The sequence below is a fragment of the Scyliorhinus torazame genome, chromosome 6 (assembly GCF_047496885.1).
Source record: "Scyliorhinus torazame isolate Kashiwa2021f chromosome 6, sScyTor2.1, whole genome shotgun sequence".
NCBI classification, from domain to species: Eukaryota; Metazoa; Chordata; class Chondrichthyes; order Carcharhiniformes; family Scyliorhinidae; genus Scyliorhinus; species Scyliorhinus torazame.
Window position 1 is genome coordinate 105,444,403 of NC_092712.1, and position 24,067 is coordinate 105,468,469.

The 24,067-nt window shown below is 46.9% G+C and overlaps 1 protein-coding gene across 10 annotated transcripts in view; it reads right to left on the reverse strand.

Annotated features, from left to right (window-relative positions):
• The window catches only part of adam22 (ADAM metallopeptidase domain 22), a 588,297-nt gene that overhangs the window by 239,194 nt on the left and 325,036 nt on the right, over nt 1-24,067 (reverse strand). The window lies entirely within an intron of this gene.

Here is a 24,067-nt window from a genome sequence, read left to right on the forward strand (position 1 = left end):
TACTAAATAAAATCTCCTCTTACATATCTTAAATAGACTGCTTGTATGTACAAGAAACATTAATTGCTTCTATCAATGTGGAGTGTTTACTAGATACCGATGTGCCATGGTTTTTCAAACTTAAAACAGCACAAATTTAACTTGTCAGACACCCCTGGTTTGTGTCACTTGGCAGGCCCAAATATTCAAGAAGCAGTAACAATAGTTGAATGATTAAAACTAAACTAATTAAAAAGGACAGTTCTGGCCTTGATAACCTACCCTCTCCCCAAGGGGAGAAGCTTGGGATTTACCAGTACCTGCTAATCTGAAGATTAATTTCAATGCCTCTACTTTGACCTAAAGGGATGCCTATTTCCAGCAGATACATTTTGGGATATTAATGAAACAGGGTTCCATATTAAGAAAAAAAACTTGCATTTATGTAGCAACTTCTCACATTCTCATGACACCGCAAACCATTCATAATTGATTACTTAGGGAGTGCAATCAACTTCATAGGTGGAGGCTGGGATTTTGCCTGCACAAGCTAAATCCCAATGTCAGGATCCAGCATGGATTCCACATGCGAGGGCAGTGAGATGGTGGCAGCAATATGCCTGGCAGTGCCCAATAAAGAAGCCAAAGCCAGGAATGTTGTCCAAGCAGAGGGCAAAGAAGCTCAGCAGCCTTGGCAGCACCAGTGATCAAGGTTGCCGCTGCCAAGAAGAAAAAGACGGTCTTTTTGAGGCGTCCTTAAAAGAGATTCAACAAATTGTTCCATTGTGCTGGGATCAGGCAGGCACGCCTTGATAATTGAAAGGGCGGCTCCTCCAACAGGGCCCTGGCTGGGTCTTTCCTTGTGGCATGGGGCCTCTGGCAAACTTCGGAGATGCTGCCTTGATGCTGAAGGCAGACTCCCCAAATGGCTGGAGTTGGTTCTGATGCTAGTAACATGGCTGTCAATAAGATAATTAATTATCTTATTTGACTGCCTGCATCTGATTGGTGAGCAGCCGACCTGCTGCCATTCCTACAGCTGGGAATATCCCCAGCAACATAAACATATTGGAGCTCCATCCTGATATCTTTCACCATCATTCTTTTGCTGCTCCTGTCTCCCAACTTGTCTTCTTCTTTTGGCTGGTAAAATGCTAACCATCTCAATAGTCTGATAAGCAGCAAATGATCAGTGGATCTATTCTTTGACTTGTGGTTAAAAAAGGAATATTGACGAAGATATCAAATAAAGATATCCAACTCGCTACTCATCATCAAAGATATTAACTATCCTTGTCTTGAGAGTACCATGTTCCAATGAAGCATAAAAAGTGCTGATCAATGGGTTTACCATGCATGTTAGTAATATTAATTAATTTAAACATAGATATTCATCTCTTAAACCTTCAACAGCAGACAGATATAACATGTATGGATGGGAGAAAAAGTGATACCTGATTGCCCATTTTACAAGAAGATGTACAACATGGCCAAAAAAGAGTTAAGTAAATGAACTCTGTTCAAGCGTTCCAGCAGTAAAAATGTTGATCATCAGTTTGAACAACCTTGCAACAAGGATTAAACAAACAGCAAATAAAAACAAAAAGCTTTTGCAGAATTGAATCTGGTGATCTATCTCTTCCATCACTCAGGAGGCATCATGCAGCTAAAGTTATTGTGAATATTAATTGGAATTTTACTTACAAATTTGATTGTGGGTACACTGTGGAACAAGGTTGAAAATTATCAAAGCAACTAATTACTGAATGTTCATGGAACCACTTGTTATCTGCTAGGGAATAGCATAATTAACTATTGTACACAATAACCCTTTCATCATTGCACTGTTATCAAAAGCAATTAACAACCACTTAATCGCTTGTATTTTAGGACCAGATATTATGTTAGATGAATAGGAACTAAATATATTATGTTGTGATGAAGCAATTTAACTGCATAAAACAGTTAAAATAAAAGACCTCAAATGTCCCCTCAAACAAAACCTTATAACTGAAACATTAGCAAGAGAAGCAGAGCGTTTATTTTCACGATAAATCACAGCCGACTAGACTAACAAATAAAGAAATAATAAAGCACAACAGATATCATAAAATGTACATCACATAATTTGTAAAAGGTAAAGCAGTGCACGTGATATTCTAATCACACATATCATTACGGAATCTAAATACCAAAGTGTCATTTAAAAAGATACACGGGGTAGGTTTTCTTGATGTGCATTGTTTAAGCAGCCAGCTGGCCAAGCATGCTTGCTGGCAACCTGAGTATCCCATCGATCCAAGCCTTATTAGTAGTAGTGGGTCAGGGAGCTGTGGGCCAAAAACACACATCCAGGATAGCCTCCCAGCTGCCATAATATCGTACAGCTCATCCAGCTCTGGGAAGGTAGGTAAGAGTGGGGCTGTTTGAGCTTTTAAAAAATATTTGTTCATGAGATTTTTGGCACTAACAAGGCCAACATTTATTGTCTATCCCTAACCGCTCGAGCCCATGTGGTGTAGGTGCACTCACAGTGCTTTTAGTACAGGATTTCCAGCATTTTGACCCAACAACGATGAAGGAACGGCGATATATTTCCAAATCAGGATGGTGTATATTGTAGTATAGGGGCCTGGCACATAAAAGAACCAAGGCTACCGAGTTCCCCACCCCATCCTCGGTCGCTGATCTACAGCATCCACTGGGGATAGTAAACCAGCTGACAAAGCTTTTTGCCAAATTTGGCACACGTCACAGAAACTTTTGAGGTACCTACTTAAGAAAGACCAAGCGTGGTGCTGGGATTCACATCAAGATCAAGCATTCACTCTCATCAAGGCGATGCTGCTTTCCATTGGCATTCTGGCCACTACGGCCCAGCACTGCACATTACCATAGCAGCAGTTGCTTCGTCCACAGGCCTTGGAGCCTTTCAGGAACAATAGGATGGAAGTCACCGACAAGTGTACTATGCTTTCAGAGGGCTGTTGGACACAGAGGCAGCATATGCCTTCATAGAAAAGGGAGCTCCCACAGTCACATGGGCATGCAAAAGGGTTTTCTGTCTATATCATCATATCATCAGCCTCAGACTCGGTGGAGTGCAAACCATTAAATGGTTTCAAGAAATGAAAATGAAAATGAAATGAAATGAAAATCGCTTATTGTCACAAGTAGACTTCAAATGAAGTTACTGTGAAAAGCTCCTAGTCGCCACATTCCGGTGCCTGTTCGGGGAGGCTGGTACGGGAATCGAACCGTGCTGCTGGCCTGCCTTGGTCTGCTTTAAAAGCCAGCGATTTAGCCCAGTGTGCTAAACCAGCCTCCCAGAGAGAGATAGATATATTTCTGAAAGGAAAACGGGTTAAACGGATATGGGGAACAGGTAGCGAGGTGGCTTTGAGACCAGGAAGAAATCAGTCATGATCTGATTGAATGACGGAGCAAGCTCGAAGGAGTGACTTGCCTACTTCTGCTCCTAAATCCTATGTTCCTAATGCCAATCGAAATATACCACTAGTCTCCTTATTGAATTAGATGGAACTAGCAGAGATTCCTCCCAGAATTCATAGGTTTCGCCTGTGCCTCATGAGGTTTACTTACTAGATAGGATTGGTAGTTTCAAGATCAATAATTTTAGCATGACAATCATTTTGTGGTCTCAACCAATATGTTATTTGGCATAATAAACTTAACATGCTCAGAAGCCATGTTGTGCTAACAATGAGATAAGAAGCCATTTCAAGAACTAAATTAGTTCCTGCGTTATTGGAAACCAGTTAAATCGAGAGCCTTAATTGTGAGACATTTAAAAAATAAGCAATTAATCAATAGATGTATTAGTAAGGCTGGTACTATAACCTAGAACACAAAAGTTTGTAATGTTTTATAGTTGTAAACAGTTAACACTTGATTTTAAGAAGACTAGTATTAAGTTATGAAAGTTGTAAAATGCTGCCTCCCCAGGCAATCTAAAAGATATCATGAACATCGAGACCTTGACTGAATAAGTAAATAGGGCTTTAATCAGGCTGTCTCAATGATAAATTGGTAGCCAGTTAAGTGACCAATTATTATTCAACACTTGGACTAACTCACCTTGAGATATAGCTCAAGAGAATAGCTCATTGCCTTAAGGTTAAGACAACGTGTATAATTAGCTAAAACCACGTTCAAATGGAGAAGCTGAAAGGGCAGCACGGTGGCACAGTGGAGGGCAGCACGGTGGAACAGTGGTTAGCACTGCTGCTTCACAGCTCCAGGGACCGGGGTTCAATTCTGTGTGGAGTTTGTACTTTCTCGCCTTGTCTGCGTGGGTTTCCTCCGTGTACTCCGGTTTCCACCCACAGTCCAAAGATGCGCAGGTTAGGTGGATTGGCCATGCTAAATTGCCACTTAGTGCCCAAAAAGTTAGGATGGTTACTGAGTTACGGGGATAGGATAGAGATGTGGGTATGGGCTTAAGTGCGTTGCTCTTTCCAAAGGCCGGTGCAGACCCGATGGGCTGAATGGGCTCCTTCTGCACTGTAAATTCTATGATTCTATGAATGAGGACTTTTCCGCAGCTCTGCTCACATACAGCTCTACCCACTTACAATTTGGCCTGTTCCAATTCAAACTCCACACCAACCTCCAACCTTGCCACAAAAAATAATGCCAGGGTTGGTAACCAAGGATTGCCTGTACATTCAAACAAAAGAGCAGTCATATATACAGAAGCAAGGTTTCACCTACAAGACACTTGCCTCAACCACAGAAAGGTAACTGGGCGGGATTCTCCCGTGATCGGCGGGGTGGGGGTTCCCGGCGGGATGGATTGGCGTGAACCACTCCGGTGTTGGGCCGCCCCAAAGGTGTGGAATCCTCCGCACCTTTAGGGGCTAGGCCCGCCCCGGAGTGGTTGGCGCCCCGCCGGCTGGCGTGGAAGGCCTTCGGCGCCACGCCAGCCGGGGCCGAAGGGACTCCGGCGGCCGGCGCGGGTCCGCGCATGCGCGGGAGCGTCACCGTCTGCTGACATCATCCCCGTGCATGCGTAGGTGGGGGGGTCACCTACGCGTCGGCCATCGCGGAGGCTAACATGGCTGGTGCGTATGAAAAGAGTGCAACCACGGCACAGGCCCGCCCGTGGATCGGTGGGCCCGATCGCGGGCTAGGCCGCCATGGGGGCATCCCCCAGGGCCAGATCGCCCCGCGCCCCCCTCAGGACTCCAGAGCCCACCTGCGCCGCCAGGTCCCGCCGGTAAGGGACCTAGTCCAATTTACACCGGCGGGACTGGCATAGAACCAGCGGGACTTCGTCCCATCGCGGGCCGGAGAATCGTCGGGGGGCCCGCCAAACGGCGGGCCGCGATTCTCGCCCCCGCCGAATCTCCGGTGCAGGAGAATTCAGCGGCCGGCGGGGGCGGGATTCACGCTTCACCCCCCCCCCCCCCCCCCAGCGATTCTCCGACCCTGAAAAGTGTGAGGTTGTCCATTTTGGAAGGACAAATATGAATGCGGAATACAGGGTTAACGGTAGAGTTCTTGGCAATGTGGAGGAGCAGAGAGATCTTGGGGTCTATATTCATACATCTTTGAAAGTTGCCACTCAAGTGGATAGAGCTGTGAAGAAGGCCTATGGTGTGCTCGCGTTCATTAACAGAGGGATTGAATTTAAGAACCGTGAGGTGATGATGCAGCTATACAAAACTTTGGTAAGGCCACATTTGGAGTACTGTGTACAGTTCTGGTCGCCTCATTTTAGGAAGGCTGTGGAGGCTTTGGAATAGGTGCAAAGGAGATTTACCAGGATGTTGCCTGTAATGGAGAGTAGGTCTTACGAGGAAAGGTTGAGGGTGCTAGGCCTTTTCTCATTAGAACGGAGAAGGATGAGGGGCGACTTGATAGAGGTTTATAAGATGATCAGGGGAATAGATAGAGTAGACAGTCAGAGACTTTTTCCCCGGGTGGAACAAACCATTCCAAGGGGACATAAATTTAAGGTGAATGGTGGAAGATATAGGGGGGATGTCAGAGGTAGGTTCTTTACCCAGAGAGTAGCGGGGGCATGGAATGCACTGCCTGTGGAAGTAGTTGAGTCGGAAACATTAGGGACCTTCAAGCAGCTATTGGATAGGTACATGGATTACGGTAAAATGATATAGTGTAGATTTATTTGTTCTTAAGGGCAGCACGGTAGCATTGTGGATAGCACAATTGCTTCACAGCTCCAGGGTCCCAGGTTCAATTCCGGCTTGGGTCACTGTCTGTGTGTAGTCTGCACGTTCTCCCCATGTCTGCGTGGGTTTCCTTCGGGTGCTCCGGTTTCCTCACACAGTCCAAAGATGTGCAGGTTAGGTGGATTGGCCATGATAAATTGCCCTTAGTGTCCAAAATTGCCCTTAGTGTTGGGTGGAGGTGTTGACTTTGGGTAGGGTGCTCTTTCCAAGGGCCGGTGCAGACTCAATGGGCCGAATGGCCTCCTTCTGCACTGTAAATTCAATGATAATCTATGATTAATCTAGGACAAAGGTTCGGCACAACATCGTGGGCTGAAGGGCCTGTTCTGAGCTGTATTTTTCTATGTTCTATGTTAATCCCGCCCCAGGTCTGGATTTAATAATAACAATAATCTTTATTGTCACATGTAGGCTAACATTAATACTGCAATGAAGTTATTGTGAAAAGCTCCTAGTCGCCACATTCCGGCGCCTGTTCGGATACGCTGAGGGAGAATTCAGAATGTCCAATTTACCTAACACCACGTCTTTTGGGACTTGTGGGAGGAAACCGGAGCAGCCAGAAGAAACCCAAGCAGACACAGTGAGAACGTGCAGACTCCGCACAGAGAGTGACCCAAGGTGGGAATCGAACCTGGGACTCTGAAGCAACAATGATACCCACTATGGTACCGTGCTGCCCATAAAGCGTCATTCCCTGACCGGGATTAAAGACCTTGAGAGAGTAGTTACTGTCATGAGAGAGAGAGGACCAGGCTTGGTCCTACGAGTTTGGCACTGCAGAGGATATAGTCAGGCGAAAGAGGAGTCTCCACACTATTCCTGGACTGGCTACTCCCACTGCACAGTAGAGAGCTATCAACAAAGATTGCCAAATGTCAGCTCAACCTCCAGACTAACAGGAAGAACCAGCAACGACAGAGCCTACCATTCCACAAACAGAACAGCAAATTAAATATAAGAGGATTGTAAGGCCTCCAGACCACCTGAACCTTTAAATTCAAGGACTCAAAGGGAGGGGGGAGATGATACAGATAATGTAGTAATAGTGCTAAGCTAGTAATAGTGAGACGGAAGTAACAACAAGGTAAGTGTATTGTACTGATAACAATGTAAGATATGAAGTAAACTAGTATAACTCCAAATACTTTGGATAAAGACTTCAGGGGAAGTGTAGTATAAATGTCTGGCACATACAGGTCGAATGTGGGATTGAGTACAGCACCATCCACACAGTAGTGTAAGAAGGTACATGATGCAGACAAGGGGTCAGTGAGGTGTTGAACATAGGTATGTGTAAACCTAAGCATGTAGACAGTTTCTAGCTTGTACCCTTTACCATACATGTGTTTTTAAAAATTTAATGTGCCCAATTCTTTTCCCCCCCCTAATTACAGGGGAAATTTAGTGTGGCCAAATGTGCAAACTCCACATAGACAGTGACCCAGGGCTGGGATCGAACCTGGGTCTTTGGCAGCAGTTCTCACCGATACGCCACCCTGCCGCCCCCAATCATACACATGTAAACAATTCTAGTCATTAATAAAGACTTAAAGTTAAGCTATAGATGACTGTAGAGACTTCTTTAAGCCACCATGATCTGTAACCAACCCTCTCCTAATGTGAAAGAAAAAAAGGGACCAGTTTCTTTTCAGGAACGAGTTCAGGCCTGTCTGATTTTCTGGTTCACTGCATCCTGCTGATCCAGCTGGACTCTAGTGCAGACCTGGAAAAGTCTTCCATCATAATTAAGGAAACAACTTGCCATAATTATTAAATATTGTGCCACCATCTAACACAAGATGCAAAATTCCTGTATCAAGCAGCACTGGCTTCAGCAAAACCTTTTGAGTGATGAAGATTGGACCAGATTCTACTCCATTTAATCAATTTAAATTAGAAATAATTTCCTTGGGTAATCAAATACAAATGCACCTGGACCATTACATGCACTGAAGACTGAGAATGTAAATTTGTTCTCAGTGAAGCTTAAGCCTTCAAAGAAACAAAGACTGTTTTAATGCAGGCTTAACTGGGGGCGTTGCGAATCAACACTCAGTCTGTTTTATAATCAGGAGTGCACTACACTCACCCACAAGCAGATACACTCCAATGAGTGCTTTTGCAATGACAACAATAAAACATTCAATTTATTTCATCTTGTTGATTATAATGTTCTTCTTTTTACTTTCTTCAACATTGTCAAAACTGTTTACTGCAATTTCACGCTCTCCGCCCTCCCCCCACCTGAAACCCACTGGGGTGGGTGGGGTGTAAAATTCTAGCCAGGGATTAAATATGACACGACGGTTGTCTGGTACTTCATCAGATAGTTACTGGGGAGGAATGGAACAGGTGGCAACTGGGGGGGGGACGTTTTTGTGGCAGGGAACAAATACAATAGCTTCAGTCTTCCAAATGTGTAACTGGAGGAAATTACAGTCCAGGTTCATCTTGGAATGTAATGGTAACTCGTGGCCTCTTTTATCTATTCGACTGCAAACCCTCTTCCTAAGCACCGCTCCCTGTCTCCGCCACCCCCATGAGCTGTCTGATGAATATTTCACCCAGATTGAAACAATCTGATCTGCTACCTCTGCCACTTCTTGCCTTTATCCTAGCCCACAAGGCTGAATTCCTCTGAGGCTTCTCTCTGGGCTTGTATCTTTCTTCAGTTTCTTTTCTATCTCTCCTCCTGCGCTCCAAGCTCATATTGTCCATGAACCCCACCTCCTACACTCTTGACTTTACTCTCACTAAACTACTGATTGCCCAATGTCCCTTCTTAGCTCCCATATTAGGTGGTATTAACAGTTCTCTCTTCTTTGGTTCTTTCCCTCTTTCCAGTGTATCTGTGACAAAAGCAAACTATCCTTCCTCATCCTTCTCAACCTGTCTGCCATACCATCCTCCTTGAATACATCTCAATCACTGTCCAGCTTGGTGGGATTGCACTTGTCCAGTTAAATTCTTACCTATCTAATTACAGCCAGAATGTCCCCTTGAATGGTTTCTCTTTCCATCATCACATGGTTACCTCTGGTGTCCCCCAAGGATCTATTCTTGACCCCCTTCCATTTTCATCTAAATCCTGTCCCTTGGGTCATCATCTGAAAACACATCCGTTTCCATGTGTACATTGGTGACACCTTACCTCACTACCAGCTCTCTCAACCCATCTATTGTCTCTAAATTATCAGACTGCTTGCCCAACATCCAGTGCATGATGAGCACAAATTTCCTCCAGTTACACATTTGGAAGACTGAAGCTATTGTGTTTTTTCCCTGCCACAAATGCCCCTCCCTTGCCACCTACTCCATTCCTCCCCAGTAACTATCTGCCGAAGTACCAGACAACCGGAGTGTCATATTTAATCCCTGGCTAGAATTTTAGACTCCACCCTACCCACCCACCGCAGTCGGTTTTCAGGTGAGGGGAGGGTGGGGAGCGTGAAATTGCAGGAACGGTATCCCTCTTGGTTCCTGCCAGCCGCAACCTCGCAGCAATTTTGTGCTGGGGCGGGCAAAGCCTCGGATGGGAACCCCACTCTTGAACCAATCGAGACCCTTAAGTGGCCAACTGATGGGCACTTAAGGGCCGTTTCCTGCTCAACTTCCACTTTCAGGCAGTCTGGTGGATTGAAGCTCAGTGGGGGAAAGCCGAAAATAAAGAAAAGGTAGATTTTGGGTGAGAAGGGTGCGCACCCATCAGAAGCCCCTTTGTTTTCTGATTGGGGGCATCCTCCTCTTATGGTCTGGTGAACGATGAACCTGCCTCCCTCCTCGGCATATCCTCCAAGACCGCAGTCATCCCCTCGTCTTCCCTACTTTCCCCGCCCCCCTGATACTCCTCACTACCTGGGTCTCCAATTTCTGGCACTTAGTCTCAGGCATCTTTGTGCATTCCTCTTTCTGCCACTGCAACATTGTTACTGCAGGAACTGGAAGGATTGACTGGCAGCTCTGCAAGGCGGGATTTCCCCCAAGTGAGGTGGAAGTCCTGCCTAACGCTAATCAATACTCGTTAAAGCGTAAATTGGCCGCAGGGAAACTGGAGTTAGTGGGGATCGAACCCACCAACCTAAAGATTTAGGCTCCTAGAGCATTGAACTATACATATTTGTGCTATTGGTAATACTGTAAACTCCCATTTCCAAAACATTGGTTAACTCTGCTCCGCCTCAATTCACCTGTTGTTGATACCTTCATCCATGTCTTTGTTACCTCCAGATTTGACTATTCAATCATATTGTTGGCCGACCTTTCATATTCTACCCTCCTTAAACTTGAGGTAATCCAAAACTGTATTGCCTGAATCCTAACTCACACCTAAACAGCCATTGCTGTTCCCACTGATCTTCGCTGGCTCCCAAACAAGCAAAGCCTCATTCTTAAAATTCACATTCTTGTTTTCAAATCCTTCCGTTACCTCCCTCCTCCCTACAATCACTGTAAATGTCCCCATCCCTATAAGCCTCAGGAATATCAACTCTTCTCTAATTCTGGACTGTTGAGCATGATGTTAAACACACCACCTTTTGTGGTGTGCTTTACGTTTCCTAGGCCCTAAGTGCTGTAATTCTCTTGCTAAACCTCTCTATCCCTCTCTCTTGATTTTCTCTTTTAAGGCACTCCTACCTCTTTGGCCAAGCTTTTGGTCATCTGCCCTTATATTTCTTCATGTGGCTCAATGTCATATTTTGTTTCATAATGCCTCTGTGAAGGACTTGGGGCATTTTATATATAAATATTTGTTTTAGTAGTGTAGTCTGTGCAAGAGCAAGTAAATCAGAAAGGTAAGAGAATACTCTGTCTCCTATTATCATTTGTACCATAAATCATTCTGCTACAGGTGTTAAGTTTTATTTGCAAAGTATGTTATGCTATAAAGAATGATTTAAGAATGATTATATAAGAATAGATTTTCTCAAATAAATCACGATTATTCTTCTCATCATTGACGAGAAGTTGTGGCTTTTTGTTTTACTGGAAATTAGAAGGTTAAGTCTGATAAAGATATTACATTTATGAGGGGTTCTGATGAAGTAACCAGTAAAGGCTGTCTCCACTGGTTTGTGAGGCAGCAACTAGAGGACGCCAGCTTAAGAAAATCACGAAAGGAATTAAAAAGAAAGTTTGAAGAATTTTTTTATACAGATTGGGTTAGATCATGGAATTCTCTGCTATAAACGTTTGTTGAAATTATTTTCAAAAAGGCATATAACTGATTGAAAAAAAGAAATTATTGAAGGGGATGGGGAGTGATCAAAAGCATGAGATTAGACAAGGAAGATCATGTGTAGAAACAAATACGTGCAGGCTTAATGAGCAAAATCGCCTGTCTCTGTGCTGTAAAATTCTATGATTCTAATCCTAGCTACAGGTTATGGAAGGTATAACTGTATGCACATGAGGATAGCATGTTAATGCTTTGTTACTTACATCAATTTTTACATGTAAATTGAGTTACTTGAAGACTAGATAATAATATATTAAGTAGTTATGCTAATTGGACCTCATTTATATTTTCTGATTAGGCAAATTTCAAAATCACCCTTGTCTAAATGAATGATTGTTCACAGATAAAGTAATGTCACATTGATATGCTTTCAGGTTTATTCTCTCATATTCAAATGTACTATATTACCCCCTTTTGTTGTTAGCGGATCGACGGATTTCCTGCAAATGAACAAAGCAAACAATGTCTCCCTTATTAGTCACACTATTAGTAACAGATTTGCAACAGTTTTGTTGCCATTTGAGAGATTTATTCACAAAACTCTACACTGTATTTTTCTTATTCATTTACAGGGTGTGGGCATTGTTGGGTAGGCCAGCATTTATTGTCCACCTCGACTTGCCTTGGAGAAGGTGGTGGTGAACTGTCTTTTTGAACCGCTGTAACCCATGTAGCATAGGTATACCCATCGTGTTGTTAGAGAGGGAGTTCCAGACTTTGACAGTGGAGCAATGGTGATGCATTTCCAAGTAAGGATGGTGAGTGGCTTGGAGGGGAACCTCCAGGTGAGTGATATTCCCATGTATCTGTTTCAATGGTCCTTCTAGATAGTAGCGGTCATGGGTTTGTAAGATGCTGCCAAAGAAGTTTCTGCAGTGCATCTTGTAGATGGTACACAATGCTGCCACTGTTCATTGGTGGTGGAGGGAGCGAATGTTTGTGGAAGGAGTGCCAACCAAGCATTCTGCATTGTCCTGAATGGTGTTGAATTTCTTGAGTGTTGTTGGAGCTACACTCAGCCAGGCAAGTGGGGAATATTCCATTACACTCCTGACTTGTGCCTTGTAAATGCCTTCAAACAACCACGCAACCTCAAACAAACCATTGTTTGCAGCAAACTACCCAGCCTTCAGAACAGTGACCACGACACCATAAAACCCTGCCATGGCAATCTCTGCAAGACGTGCCAGATCATCGACATGGATACCATCATTACACGTGAGAACACCACCCACCAATGATGCCATTGAATGTCATGGGGAGATAGATTCTCTCTTGTTTGAGATGGTGTAAGGGTCCTTCCTGTTGATTCCCTTATTTCCCCTTTCTTTATTTTTGCTGTTATCATTTTTGTTTCATGGATGCTTAATGGGCATGTATCTTTAAGTCAAGCAGCATAGAGAATGAGGAATTCAGGAAGTTGCAACATAGTATTTGGTGGTACTGTTCAAACAGGAGAACTCAGACTTTGTGGCCCCCGAAAGATGGGGTGGGACTCAGTTCGATTGGTTGGCTGTGGTCAATAAATTAGCCAAAAGGCCGTATTTTGCCTAGTAACGGGGGTAATTGGGTCCTACTCAAGTGGAATAATTTTCAGAGACGCAAGAAAAGCAGTTGGGTCCAGGACACTGAAGAAGGAGCTGTGAGTGCCTGCTCTCGTTATCTCTCTATCTCTCTCCAGAAATGTGGTGAGCTGCTGTCCTCCTGAACCTACAGAGAACCTGAATGAATGAATCTACAATGAAAACCATTGCAGACTGAAGAGAGAGATCTCGAGCAAACCTGGTGACTGTAATTATTGGGCAGCCAAGAGCCAAAATCATCAGGTATCTTTCTAAGAATTATTGGCTAATTCAATTGTGTTGCGACTCTGGGTCAAGGGGAGCTAGAATTGACGGTGCCCTAAACCAGGATGTCATAACAATGGTCATTGCCTAGCACTTGTGTGATGCATTTGGATATGGGCTGCTTCAGCATCAGAGGAACCACGAATCGTGCTGAAAATTGCGCAATCATCAGAGAACATTCCCACTTCTCACCTTATGATGGAAGGTCATTGATGAAGCAGCTGGAGATGGTAGATCACTATCCTGAGGAACCCCTGCAGTGATGTCCTGGTGCAGAGATGATTGACCTTCAACCACCACAACTATCTTCCTTTGTGCCAAGCATGATTCCAACCAGCGGAGGGTTTATACCCTGATCCTCTTTGATTTCAGTTTTGCTATGGCTCCTTAGATGCCACATCAAGTCAAATGTTGCCTTGATGTCAAAGACATGCATTCTACCTCTGGAATTAAACTCCTTTGTCAACTTTTAACCCAATGCTGTAATGAGGTGAGAAGCTGGGTGACTCTGGTGGAACTAAAACTGTACATTGGTGAGCAGGTTAATGCTAGGCAAGTGCCTCTTATTTTACCCTTTGTTGTTTCTGACCTCTTACATCACTTTGCTGATGATAAAGAGTGGACTGATGGGGTGGTAACTGGCCAGCTTGGATTTGCCCTGCTTTTTCTCTCCAGGACATACCTCGGCAATTTGACGGGTAGATATTAGTGTTGTAGCTTGCCGGAAGAAATTGTCTAGGGGCACTGCAAGTTCTGGAACACAAGCCTTTAGTACTATTGAAGAATATTGTCAGGGCCCATAGCCTTTACAATATCCAGTATCATCAGCTGGTTCTTGATATCAGGTGGGGTGAGTCAAATTGGCTGAAGAGACGGAGTCTGAGATGTTGAGGAGGAGGCTGAGATAGGTCATCCACTTGGCACTTCTGGCTGAAGATTGTTGCAAATGCTCCAGTCTCATCTTTTGTACTGATATGGGACATGTTGGCAATTAGTTGTATGTGAATGTCTGCACATAACTCAGAGAGAAAGATGACCTTCAATGGAAGAGAACGGTGGCCACATGTAATTAATTGCACTGTGGACCACATGGAATGCACAAATTTCCACATGAGCAGAGTGGAACAGTGGAAGCATAATGGGTCCATAACCCAGAGGTCATTGGATAAAAAACATTCTCTACTAGGGCAAGGTTAGTCTCTTGGCTAATCATTTGATTGATCTCTGCAAGAAAAGCTGCAAACCTGAGGGGTTGGAAAGAAAGGGTAAAGAAATGGCAACAAATGTCACAGGTAATTCTAGTTTTCCATTTCTAAAGTATAAACAATCATACATGATGTCACAAGAGGAAATGTTGGGTTAGTGGCTTTCTCACAAGTGAAGGGGTACACTAATCACAGACATTCAGTGGCAAATCAGTTCTGTAATACTGAACTGATCTTGCCAATGTAATTCCATTGACTCTCAAAATTGCTCTCGGCCACAAGTGGAGAGTAGAAATTGACTTGTGTCACTGAGACAGACAGCATGGCTGATGTACTAAATGAGCATCTGTCTTTACGAAAGAAAAAGTTGCTATCAAAGTGGAGGAAGATTGGATTTTGTTTGAGCTCAAGATTTATGAATAGCTGGCTGTATTTAATGTTGATAACTCACCAGAGCCAGATGGGATACAGCCGGGTATGCTGAGGGAATTAAGGGTGGCAATGGCAGTGTCACTGGCCATAACCTTCCAATCATCCTCAGTTTTGCTGCCTGAGGACTTTAGTCGCAAGAACAGATTGGAGACGTATGTCTTGTTATCCTTCATGAAGAGCAGTTTAAGAAGAAATTTGATATCAATATTCAAGGGCATGAGTGATCTAATCAGGGTAGCTATAGAAAGAAACTGTGCTATCAGTGGAGGGATTGAGAAACAGAGGACAATTGTTTAAGTCCATTGGTAAGGGCAATAAGAGGAAAAGCTTTTTTGCATACTGAGTGGTTAGGATCTGGAATTCATTCCATGAGAGTACGCTGGTCACAGATACAATTAGGCTTTCAAAAGGAAATTGGGTAAGTACTGGAAGAGAAAATATTTACAGGATTCCAGGGAAAGGGTGTGGGAGCGGCAGAGCCAAGTTGCGCTTGCAGAGAGGATGGAATGGATACAACAGGCTGACTGGCCTCCCTCTGTGCTGTAATCATTCTATGATTCATTCTTTGTGCAACGGCTATACCTATTTCACAACATAAACATACTGTTTTCCACTCTGTCAAATAAAGATGGCAGAGTGAGTAACTTACCCAAAGGAGGTGGAAGACTTCGAGACGAGCCAATGCTGAAAATCAGAGTAGTGCAGAAGCTGTCAGTCATAATGGAACAGTGAACTGAATGATATTGTCTGCCGAGAGACCAATGAACCTTTTCTTTTTTTTTAAATATGTTTTATTGAAATTTTTTTCCCAAACAACAATTTTCCCCCTCTTACAAAGCAAACGCAACAATAATACAGAAATTTTTAACAATACACAAGTAACAAAACCCCTTTATCTTTGACCTAAACTAAACTAAACCCCCCCCCCCCCCCCCCGCCCTTCCCCCTGGGTTGCTGCTGCTGGTCATCTGTCTTCCCTCTAACGTTCCCCTAGGTAGTCGAGAAATGGCTGCCACCGCCTGGTGAACCCTTGAGCCGATCCTCTCAGGGCAAACTTTATCTGCTTCAGTTTAATGAACCCCGCCATATCATTTACCCAGGCCTCCAGTCCGGGGGGTTTCGCCTCCTTCCACATGAGTAGGATCCTGCGCCGGGCTACTAGGGACGCAAAGGCCACAACATCGGCCTCTTTCGCCTCCTGCACTCCCGGCTCTTCCGCAACTCCAAATAGAGCTAACCCCCAGCCTGGTTTGACCCGGGCCTTCACCACCCGCGAAATCACTCCCGTCACTCCCTTCCAACACCCTTCCAGTGCCGGGCACGCCCAAAACATATGTGCGTGGTTTGCCGGGCTCCCGCCACACCTCCCACATTTGTCCTCCACTCCAAAGAACCTTCTCAATCTTGCTCTCGTTATGTGTGCTCTATGTAGCACCTTAAATTGAATCAGGCTAAGCCTGGCGCATGAGGAAGAGGAATTTACCCTGCTTAGGGCATCAGCCCACATACCCTCCTCTATCTCCTCCCCTAGTTCTTCTTCCCACTTTCCTTTTAGTTCGCCCACCGACTCCTCCCCCTCTTCCCTCATCTCTCTACAAATCTCTGACACCTTGCCCTCTCCGACCCACACCCCTGAAAGCACCCTGTCCTGTATCCCCTGTGTCGGGAGCAACGGAAATTCCCTCACCTGTTGTCTAGTAAACGCCCTCACCTGCATATATCTCAAGAAATTTCCCAGGGGCAACTTATACTTTTCCTCCAATGCTCCCAAGCTCGCAAAAGTCCCATCTATAAATAAATCTCCCACCCTCCTAATTCCCAACTGGTACCAGCTCTGAATTCCTCCATCCATTCTTCCTGGGGCGAACCTATGGTTGTTCCTGATTGGGGACCCCACCAGGGCTCCCCGCACCCCTCTCTGTCGCCTCCACTGTCCCCAGATATTCAATGTTGCCGCCACCACCGGGTTCATGGTAAACGTTTTAGGTGAGATCGGTAGCGGCGCCGTCACCAGCGCCTCTAAACTCGTCCCTTTACAGGACTTTCTCTCCAGTCTTTTCCACGCCGCTCCCTCACCCTCCATCATCCATTTACGTATCATTGCCACATTGGCGGCCCAATAGTAATCGCCCAAGTTCGGTAGTGCCAATCCTCCTCTGTCCCTACTACGCTGAAGGAACCCCCTCCTTACTCTCGGAACTTTCCCTGCCCACACGAAGCTCGTGATGCTCCTGTCTATTTTATTAAAAAAGGTCTTGGTGATTAGTATAGGGAGACATTGAAATACAAATAAGAACCTCGGGAGGACCATCATCTTAATTGCTTGCACCCTGCCCGCCAGCGATAGAGGCTGCATGTCCCACCTCTTGAAGTCCTCCTCCATTTGTTCGACCAACCGTGTCAGATTAAGTCTGTGCAAGGTTCCCCAGCTCCTAGCGATCTGAATCCCCAGGTATCGGAAGTTTCTTTCCACTTTCCTTAGAGGCAAGCCTTCTATCTCTCTACTCTGGTCCCCTGGATGTATCACAAATAATTCACTCTTCCCCATGTTTAGCCTATACCCCGAGAAATCCCCGAACCCCCTCAAAATTCGCATAACCTCTATCATCCCCCCCGCTGGGTCCGACACGTATAACAATAGGTCATCCGCGTATAACGAGACTCGGTGTTCTTCGCCCCCTCTAATCACCCCTCTCCATTTCCTGGAGTCTCTCAACGCCATGGCCAGAGGTTCAATTGCCAACGCGAACAACAATGGAGACAGCGGGCATCCCTGTCTTGTTCCCCTATATAGTCGGAAATACTCCGATCTATGTCGACCTGTAACTACGCTTGCCGTTGGAGCCCCCTAAAGAAGTCTAACCCAGCTAATAAACCCGTTCCCAAACCCAAACCTCCTTAACACTTCCCATAAATACTCCCACTCCACCCTATCGAATGCCTTCTCTGCGTCCATTGCCGCCACTATCTCTGCCTCCCCCTCCACTGGGGGCATCATTATCACCCCTAATAGTCGTCGCACGTTAACATTCAGTTGTCTCCCTTTTACGAACCCTGTCTGGTCTTCGTGCACCACCCCCGGGACACAGTCCTCTATCCTCGATGCCAGTACCTTTGCCAACAATTTGGCGTCCACGTTCAATAATGAAATGGGTCTATAGGACCCGCACTGCAACGGATCTTTATCCCTCTTCAAAATTAACGATATCGTCGCCTACGACATTGTCGGGGGTAGAGTACCCCCTTTCCTGGCCTCATTGAACGTCCTCACCATCAACGGGGCCAACAAGTCCACATATTTTCTGTAATACTCCACCGGGAACCCGTCTGGTCCTGGGGCCTTCCCTGCTTGCATGCTTCCCAGTCCCTTAATAACCTCGTCCACCCCAATCGGTGCCCCCAGGCCTACCACCCCCCGCTACTCCACTTTCGGGAACCTCAATTGGTCCAGGAACTGCCGCATCCCCTCCTCTCCTTCTGGGGGTTGAGACCTATACAGTTCCTCATAGAAAGTCTTGAACACCTCATTTATCTTTCCTGCCCTTCGCACCGTGTCTCCCCTTTCGTCTCTAATTCCTCCTATCTCCCTCGCTGCTGCCCTCTTTCGCAATTGATGAGCCAAGAGGCGACTAGCCTTTTCCCCATATTCGTACCTCCTCCCCTGTGCCTTCCTCCACAGTACCTCCACCTTTCTGGTGGTCAGAAGGTTAAATTCCGTCTGGAGTCGTCTCCTCTCCCTGTACAATTCCTCCTCCGGGGTCTCTGCTAATTCCCTATCCACCCTTAAAATCTCCCCCAGTAATCTTTCCCTTTCCTTGGCCTCTGTTTTCCTTTTGTGGGCCCCAATGGAGATCAGCTCTCCTCTGACCACCGCTTTTAGTGCTTCCCATACCACTCCCACAGGGACCTCGCCGTCGTCATTGACCTCCAGGTATCTCTCAATACACCCCCGCACTCTTGCACACACTCCCTCATCCGCCATCAGTCCCACATCTAATCGCCAGAGTGTTCTCTGCTCCCTTTCCTCTCCTAATTCCAGGTCCACCCAATGTGGGGCATGATCCGAAACCGCTATGGCTGAGTACTCAGCTTCTTCCACCCTAGAGATCAACGACCTTCCCAAAACAAAAAAATCTATCCGGGAGTACACTTTATGGACATGGGAGAAGAAGGAAAACTCCCTAGCCCTAGGTCTAAGAAATCGCCATGGATCCACTCCCCCCATTTGGTCCATAAACCCCTTAAGTACCTTGGCTGCTGCCGGCCTTCTTCCGGTCCTTGAGCTGGATCTATCTAGCCCCGGGTCCAGCACCGTATTAAAGTCCCCTCCTAAAATCAAGTTTCCTACCTCCAGGTCCGGTATACGCCCCAGCATCCGTCTCATAAATCCCGCATCGTCCCAGTTTGGGGCATACACATTAACCAACACGACCTCCATTCCCTCCAGCCTGCCACTCACCATTACATATCTACCTCCGCTATCTGCTACGATGTTCTTTGCTTCAAATGCTACCCGTTTCCCCACCAAAATGGCCACTCCTCTATTCTTTGCGTCCAGTCCGGAGTGGAACACCTGTCCCACCCATCCTTTCCTTAGCCTAACTTGGTCCACCACCTTTAGGTGCGTCTCTTGGAGCATAACCACGTCTGCCCTTAGTCCTTTCAAATGCACGAGCACTCGGGCCCTTTTTAATCGGTCCGTTCAGGCCTCTCACGTTCCACGTGATCAGCCTCACTAGGGGGCTACCTGCCCCCCTCCCGTGTCGACTAGCCATTACCTTCTCTAGGCCAGTCCCATATCCCGCCTCCGCGCTCCCGCTCGCTCCCCCAGCGTCGCACACCATCCCCACCCACCCACTCTTTAGCCATTTCCTTTTGGATTTCCGCAGCAGCAACCCAGTTGTCCCCCCCCCCTCCCCCTCCCTCCCCCCCTCCCCGCTAGATCTCTTTCTAGCATGATTGCTCCCCCCATATTACTTCCGTAAGTCAGCTGACTTCAACTGACCCCGGCTACTCCTGCTCACTCCTCGACCCCCCCGTGTGGGGAATTCCCATCCGCCTTGCGCCTGTCTTCCCGCCTTATTCTTTCTGGCGCGGGAACATCCCTTTACCTGACCCGTCTCTTATGGTGCAGCTCCCTTTCCCCTCCCACTCCCCTTCCCCATTCTCCAACTATGTCCCGTCTTTCCCCCCTCACCGGCGCCCACATTTCCCCAATGTCTCCCCCCTTCCCAATTTACTTCTCAATTAACTTCAACCATAACATTAACAATAACATTTCCTGCAGCATCAGTCCCTCAGTTCCGATCCAATTTCTCTTCTTTGATGAAGGTCCATGCTTCCTCCGCCGTCTCGAAATAATGGTGTCTCTCCTGATACGTGACCCATAGTCTTGCCGGCTGCAGCATCCCGAACTTCACCTTCCTTTTATGCAACACCTCTTTGGCTCGGTTGAAGCTCGCCCTCCTTCTCGCCACCTCCGCACTCCAATCCTGGTATACCCGTACCACTGCATTCTCCCATCTGCTACTCCGCACCTTTTTAGCCCATCTCAGGACCTCTTCTCTATCCTTAAGGCGGTAAAATCGCACGATTATCGCCCTCGGTGGTTCTCCCGCTTTTGGTCTTCTCGCCGGAATCCGATTTGCCCACTCCACCTCCAAGGGGCCCGTAGGGGCCTCAGCACCCATCAGTGAGCTCAGCATCGTACTTGCGTACGCTCCACAGTCCACTCCTTCCACACCCTCAGGGAGACCCAGTATCCAAAGGTTCTTCCTTCGCGCTCCATTTTCTAGGGCTTCGATCCTTTCAGTACACTTTTTATGAAGTGCCTCGTGCATCTGTGTCTTAACCGCCAGGCCCAGGATCTCGTCCTCAACATCTGTCACCTTCTGCTCCACCACGCGGAGCTCTGTCTCCTGGGTCTTTAATGTCTCCTTGAGCCCCTCAATTGCCTGTAGCAACGGGGTCAGCACCTCCCTCTTCAGCAGCTCCACGCACCGTCTCACAATTTCATCCTGCTCAGGCCCCCATGTCGCCTGCGCTTTCTCCGCCGCCATCTTGTACTTCTCTCTTTCTGACCCTTTGGTCGACGATTCCTCGCGCTGCAGCCGCCGCCGCCGGTTTTTTCCTCCTTCGTTTGGGGGGGGGACTCCCTTCTCACACAACCCACACCGGGTTGCGTCGTCGAAAAATTCCCTGTTGGGGCTCTTAAAAGAGCCCGAAGGTCCGTCGGAGCTGGAGCCGCCGAAGCGTGCGGCTAGCTAGGCATCACCGCAACCGGACGTCCCTTCAGTGGCCTTGATGAGGTCTTTTCACAGTTGTTCCCTCTGCTGCTAGAATTCACCTTTGATACAGGCCCTCAGGTCAGCTTGCAGCTTTAAGCTTGCCCTTCCCCCGCCTGCATGCTGGAAGAGGCCCTGTTTATCCTGCAGTTGCAGCCAAATCGTTTACTGTTTCTGCCGTGTTTGGCAACCCAGAGACATACCCTTCCTGGGGGACACTGTCGGGGGAATATTGCAGCCTTCTTCCCACACCGGGAAATGTCAAACAAATGCCGTGGGGGCCCTGTAAAAGAGCCCAAAAGTCCGTTCCAAGCAGGAGCTGCCGAATATGCGACCTAGCTCTGCATAGCCGCACCCGGAAGTCCCAATGAACCTTTTCAAACAATTTGTTGAGGGGAACTCTGAAATGCGGGATCGAAAGCTAAGGAAATGTCCTAATTGCAATGAGATGAACATTGCTTTAGTATTGCAGGGCATTGTGAAGTTTGGTGTGACAATGAGCAAAAGAAAACTTGATGAGTGCGTTTACTGGAAATATTAGCAAACTATTTGTAGTTGAGAGAGTATACTGCTTTAAGCTGAGAGTGACTTTGGTAGGACATGTTGGAAACTAGGTGTATGTGAATGTCCACACAGCTCAAAAAGACCTTCAATGGAAGATCACCTTCAATGGTTGACAGCTTCAAATTCCTGGGTTTACACATCACCAACAATCTGTCCTGGTCCATCCACGTCGACACTACGACCAAGAAAACACAACAGTACCTATACTTCCTCAGGAAACTAAGGAAATGCCATGGTGACAGTGTTCCTTGCTAAACACGTTCAGGACAGGCCTCGGCCCCTATGCAGCCAACCTCCACCACTTATGCATTTTCGGAGAGACATAAACAATGCTGCACATTATCGAGGAGTGTCAGACTAAGTAGTGGACTAATCACTTTAAATTCACCAACTAAGGAGGCTATCAATTGGGTTGGGGATGTATTCACTAAATGAATTGTCGTTCAAAGAATAAATATGTCAGAAAGCATGGAGGCGGAGGCTGTCACCAGGGCTTTGAATATAGCAGGAGCAGGACGACAACCATCACATGATCCAAAGCAAGGAGATATCAATCCAAGCTGCGTCCACTGAAACTCAACAGTCAGCTATTTCACTTACTCCTCCCACTTAAGAAGAACCATCTGGAAAGAACATTGTCATTGCTCCCAGAAGAATTAATTACCATTTGTCATGTGCTCTGTTACCTCCTGATATGTGGTTATAACATTTTGCTGGTGCATTGCCTTTGGTTAGAGGAGGTCCTCTGACATGCGACCATTCTATCTTTCAGCCAGCATTGTGGAATGGATACCATTGGCTGGATGTACAGACATGGGCTGCCTGATCCAAATATTGGAATAGCTCCATCGGTGATATTCGGAACGGAGTCACCAGGTTCATGAAAATGACAGGCAGAATTACTATCCTGCTGCACTCCAGAAAAGGTCTGTGCAATTTTGAAACCTCAAAGTAAATGAGTGCTAGAGTATTAAATTTGATTGATAACCTTCCATCAGGTCATCAACCCGACAGATTGGGCATGATTCTCCGGGCTCGTTGCGCTCTCGCCCAAGCGTTAACGAGGGCGGTGAATAGCAGGAGAGGCCAAAAATGAGATCCGCACCAGGTGCCAAACAGATTGCGATGCAACCGGCCTACTCTCATAGGCGAACTCGGGATCTCGACATAGTGTGGCAAGAAACCAATTATCACCACTTAAGCCACATTTCCATACAATTAATGGGGGAGACCCCATCTCCAACGGCCTCCCGTCATTCAGCCGCTGCCCCAGCAAATGCTCATGCTGGCGCCAATTAGTACTCCTTTCGAAAATGTGAACCTGGCGGAAAGGCTTCTGTGGGGAGCCAAGGAGGGGAGCAGCCATCTTTTCTCACAGGCAAAGAGCCCGGGGTTGCTGGGTTTGCCACCCTAGTGCATGGTGGGAGTTGGTGTACCCACGGCTGGGGTGGGGGATCCTCCGCAGGGTTGGGCCGCCATGGGGGGTGGGGGGGTGAGCTGGGGGGGACAAATGCTCGCAGCTTCACCATGCCAACCCCTGGCTCGTTTACCAGTTTTGGGGGCAAACTGTTTCCCTGCTCGCTTGCCCCAACGACCACCCATAACCGGCACCGATAGCCAAAGCCTCTGGCTATGCGGCTGAAGGCTATTCTAATAGTGAATTGGTAATCGTGATTAAGTGAGCACTTCACAGATGCCAAGTAGATTCTCGTGGGCGGGCGGGCCATGTAGTATGTGGGAGTCTTGCCTTGCATCCCAATCACACCTTGATACCTGGACACTGTGCTTGAACACTGTGAGAGGCGACACCTGTCCACGGCGGAAGAGTGGATGAGCACTACGGGGAGTGGAGGGCGAAGCCTAGATGGATGGGCAGATGGTCCGGGGGTCAGCCCGCATTGCGGAAGTGACAGAAGCATCATAATGGTTTTGAGAAGAGGTGTCTAATGTGTTCTACAAACCCCATTCTCGATGGTGCCGGACCCCCCCCCCCCCCTCTCCTCCCCTCCCCCTACCTACACCTCCTAACTCTCCCCCGCTGCCCTCAGTGATTCTCAACATGCTTTGTCCTCCTAGCTCTACCACTATGTCTTAGTCTTTCCCCAGGATGCACATCAGAGGTGGAGGCAGCCTGATGCCTACCTCATCCCATGGCCATCGATGCCCCTGGCAGGTGTCCTCTGGGGGCTCTGGGGCCGGAGTTCCCCGGCTCACTTGTTGGCAGCACATGCACAGCCATGCCACCCTGTCCCGGATGCTGACTGTGAGACACAACCTCATCGGAGGGTTGGAACTCGGA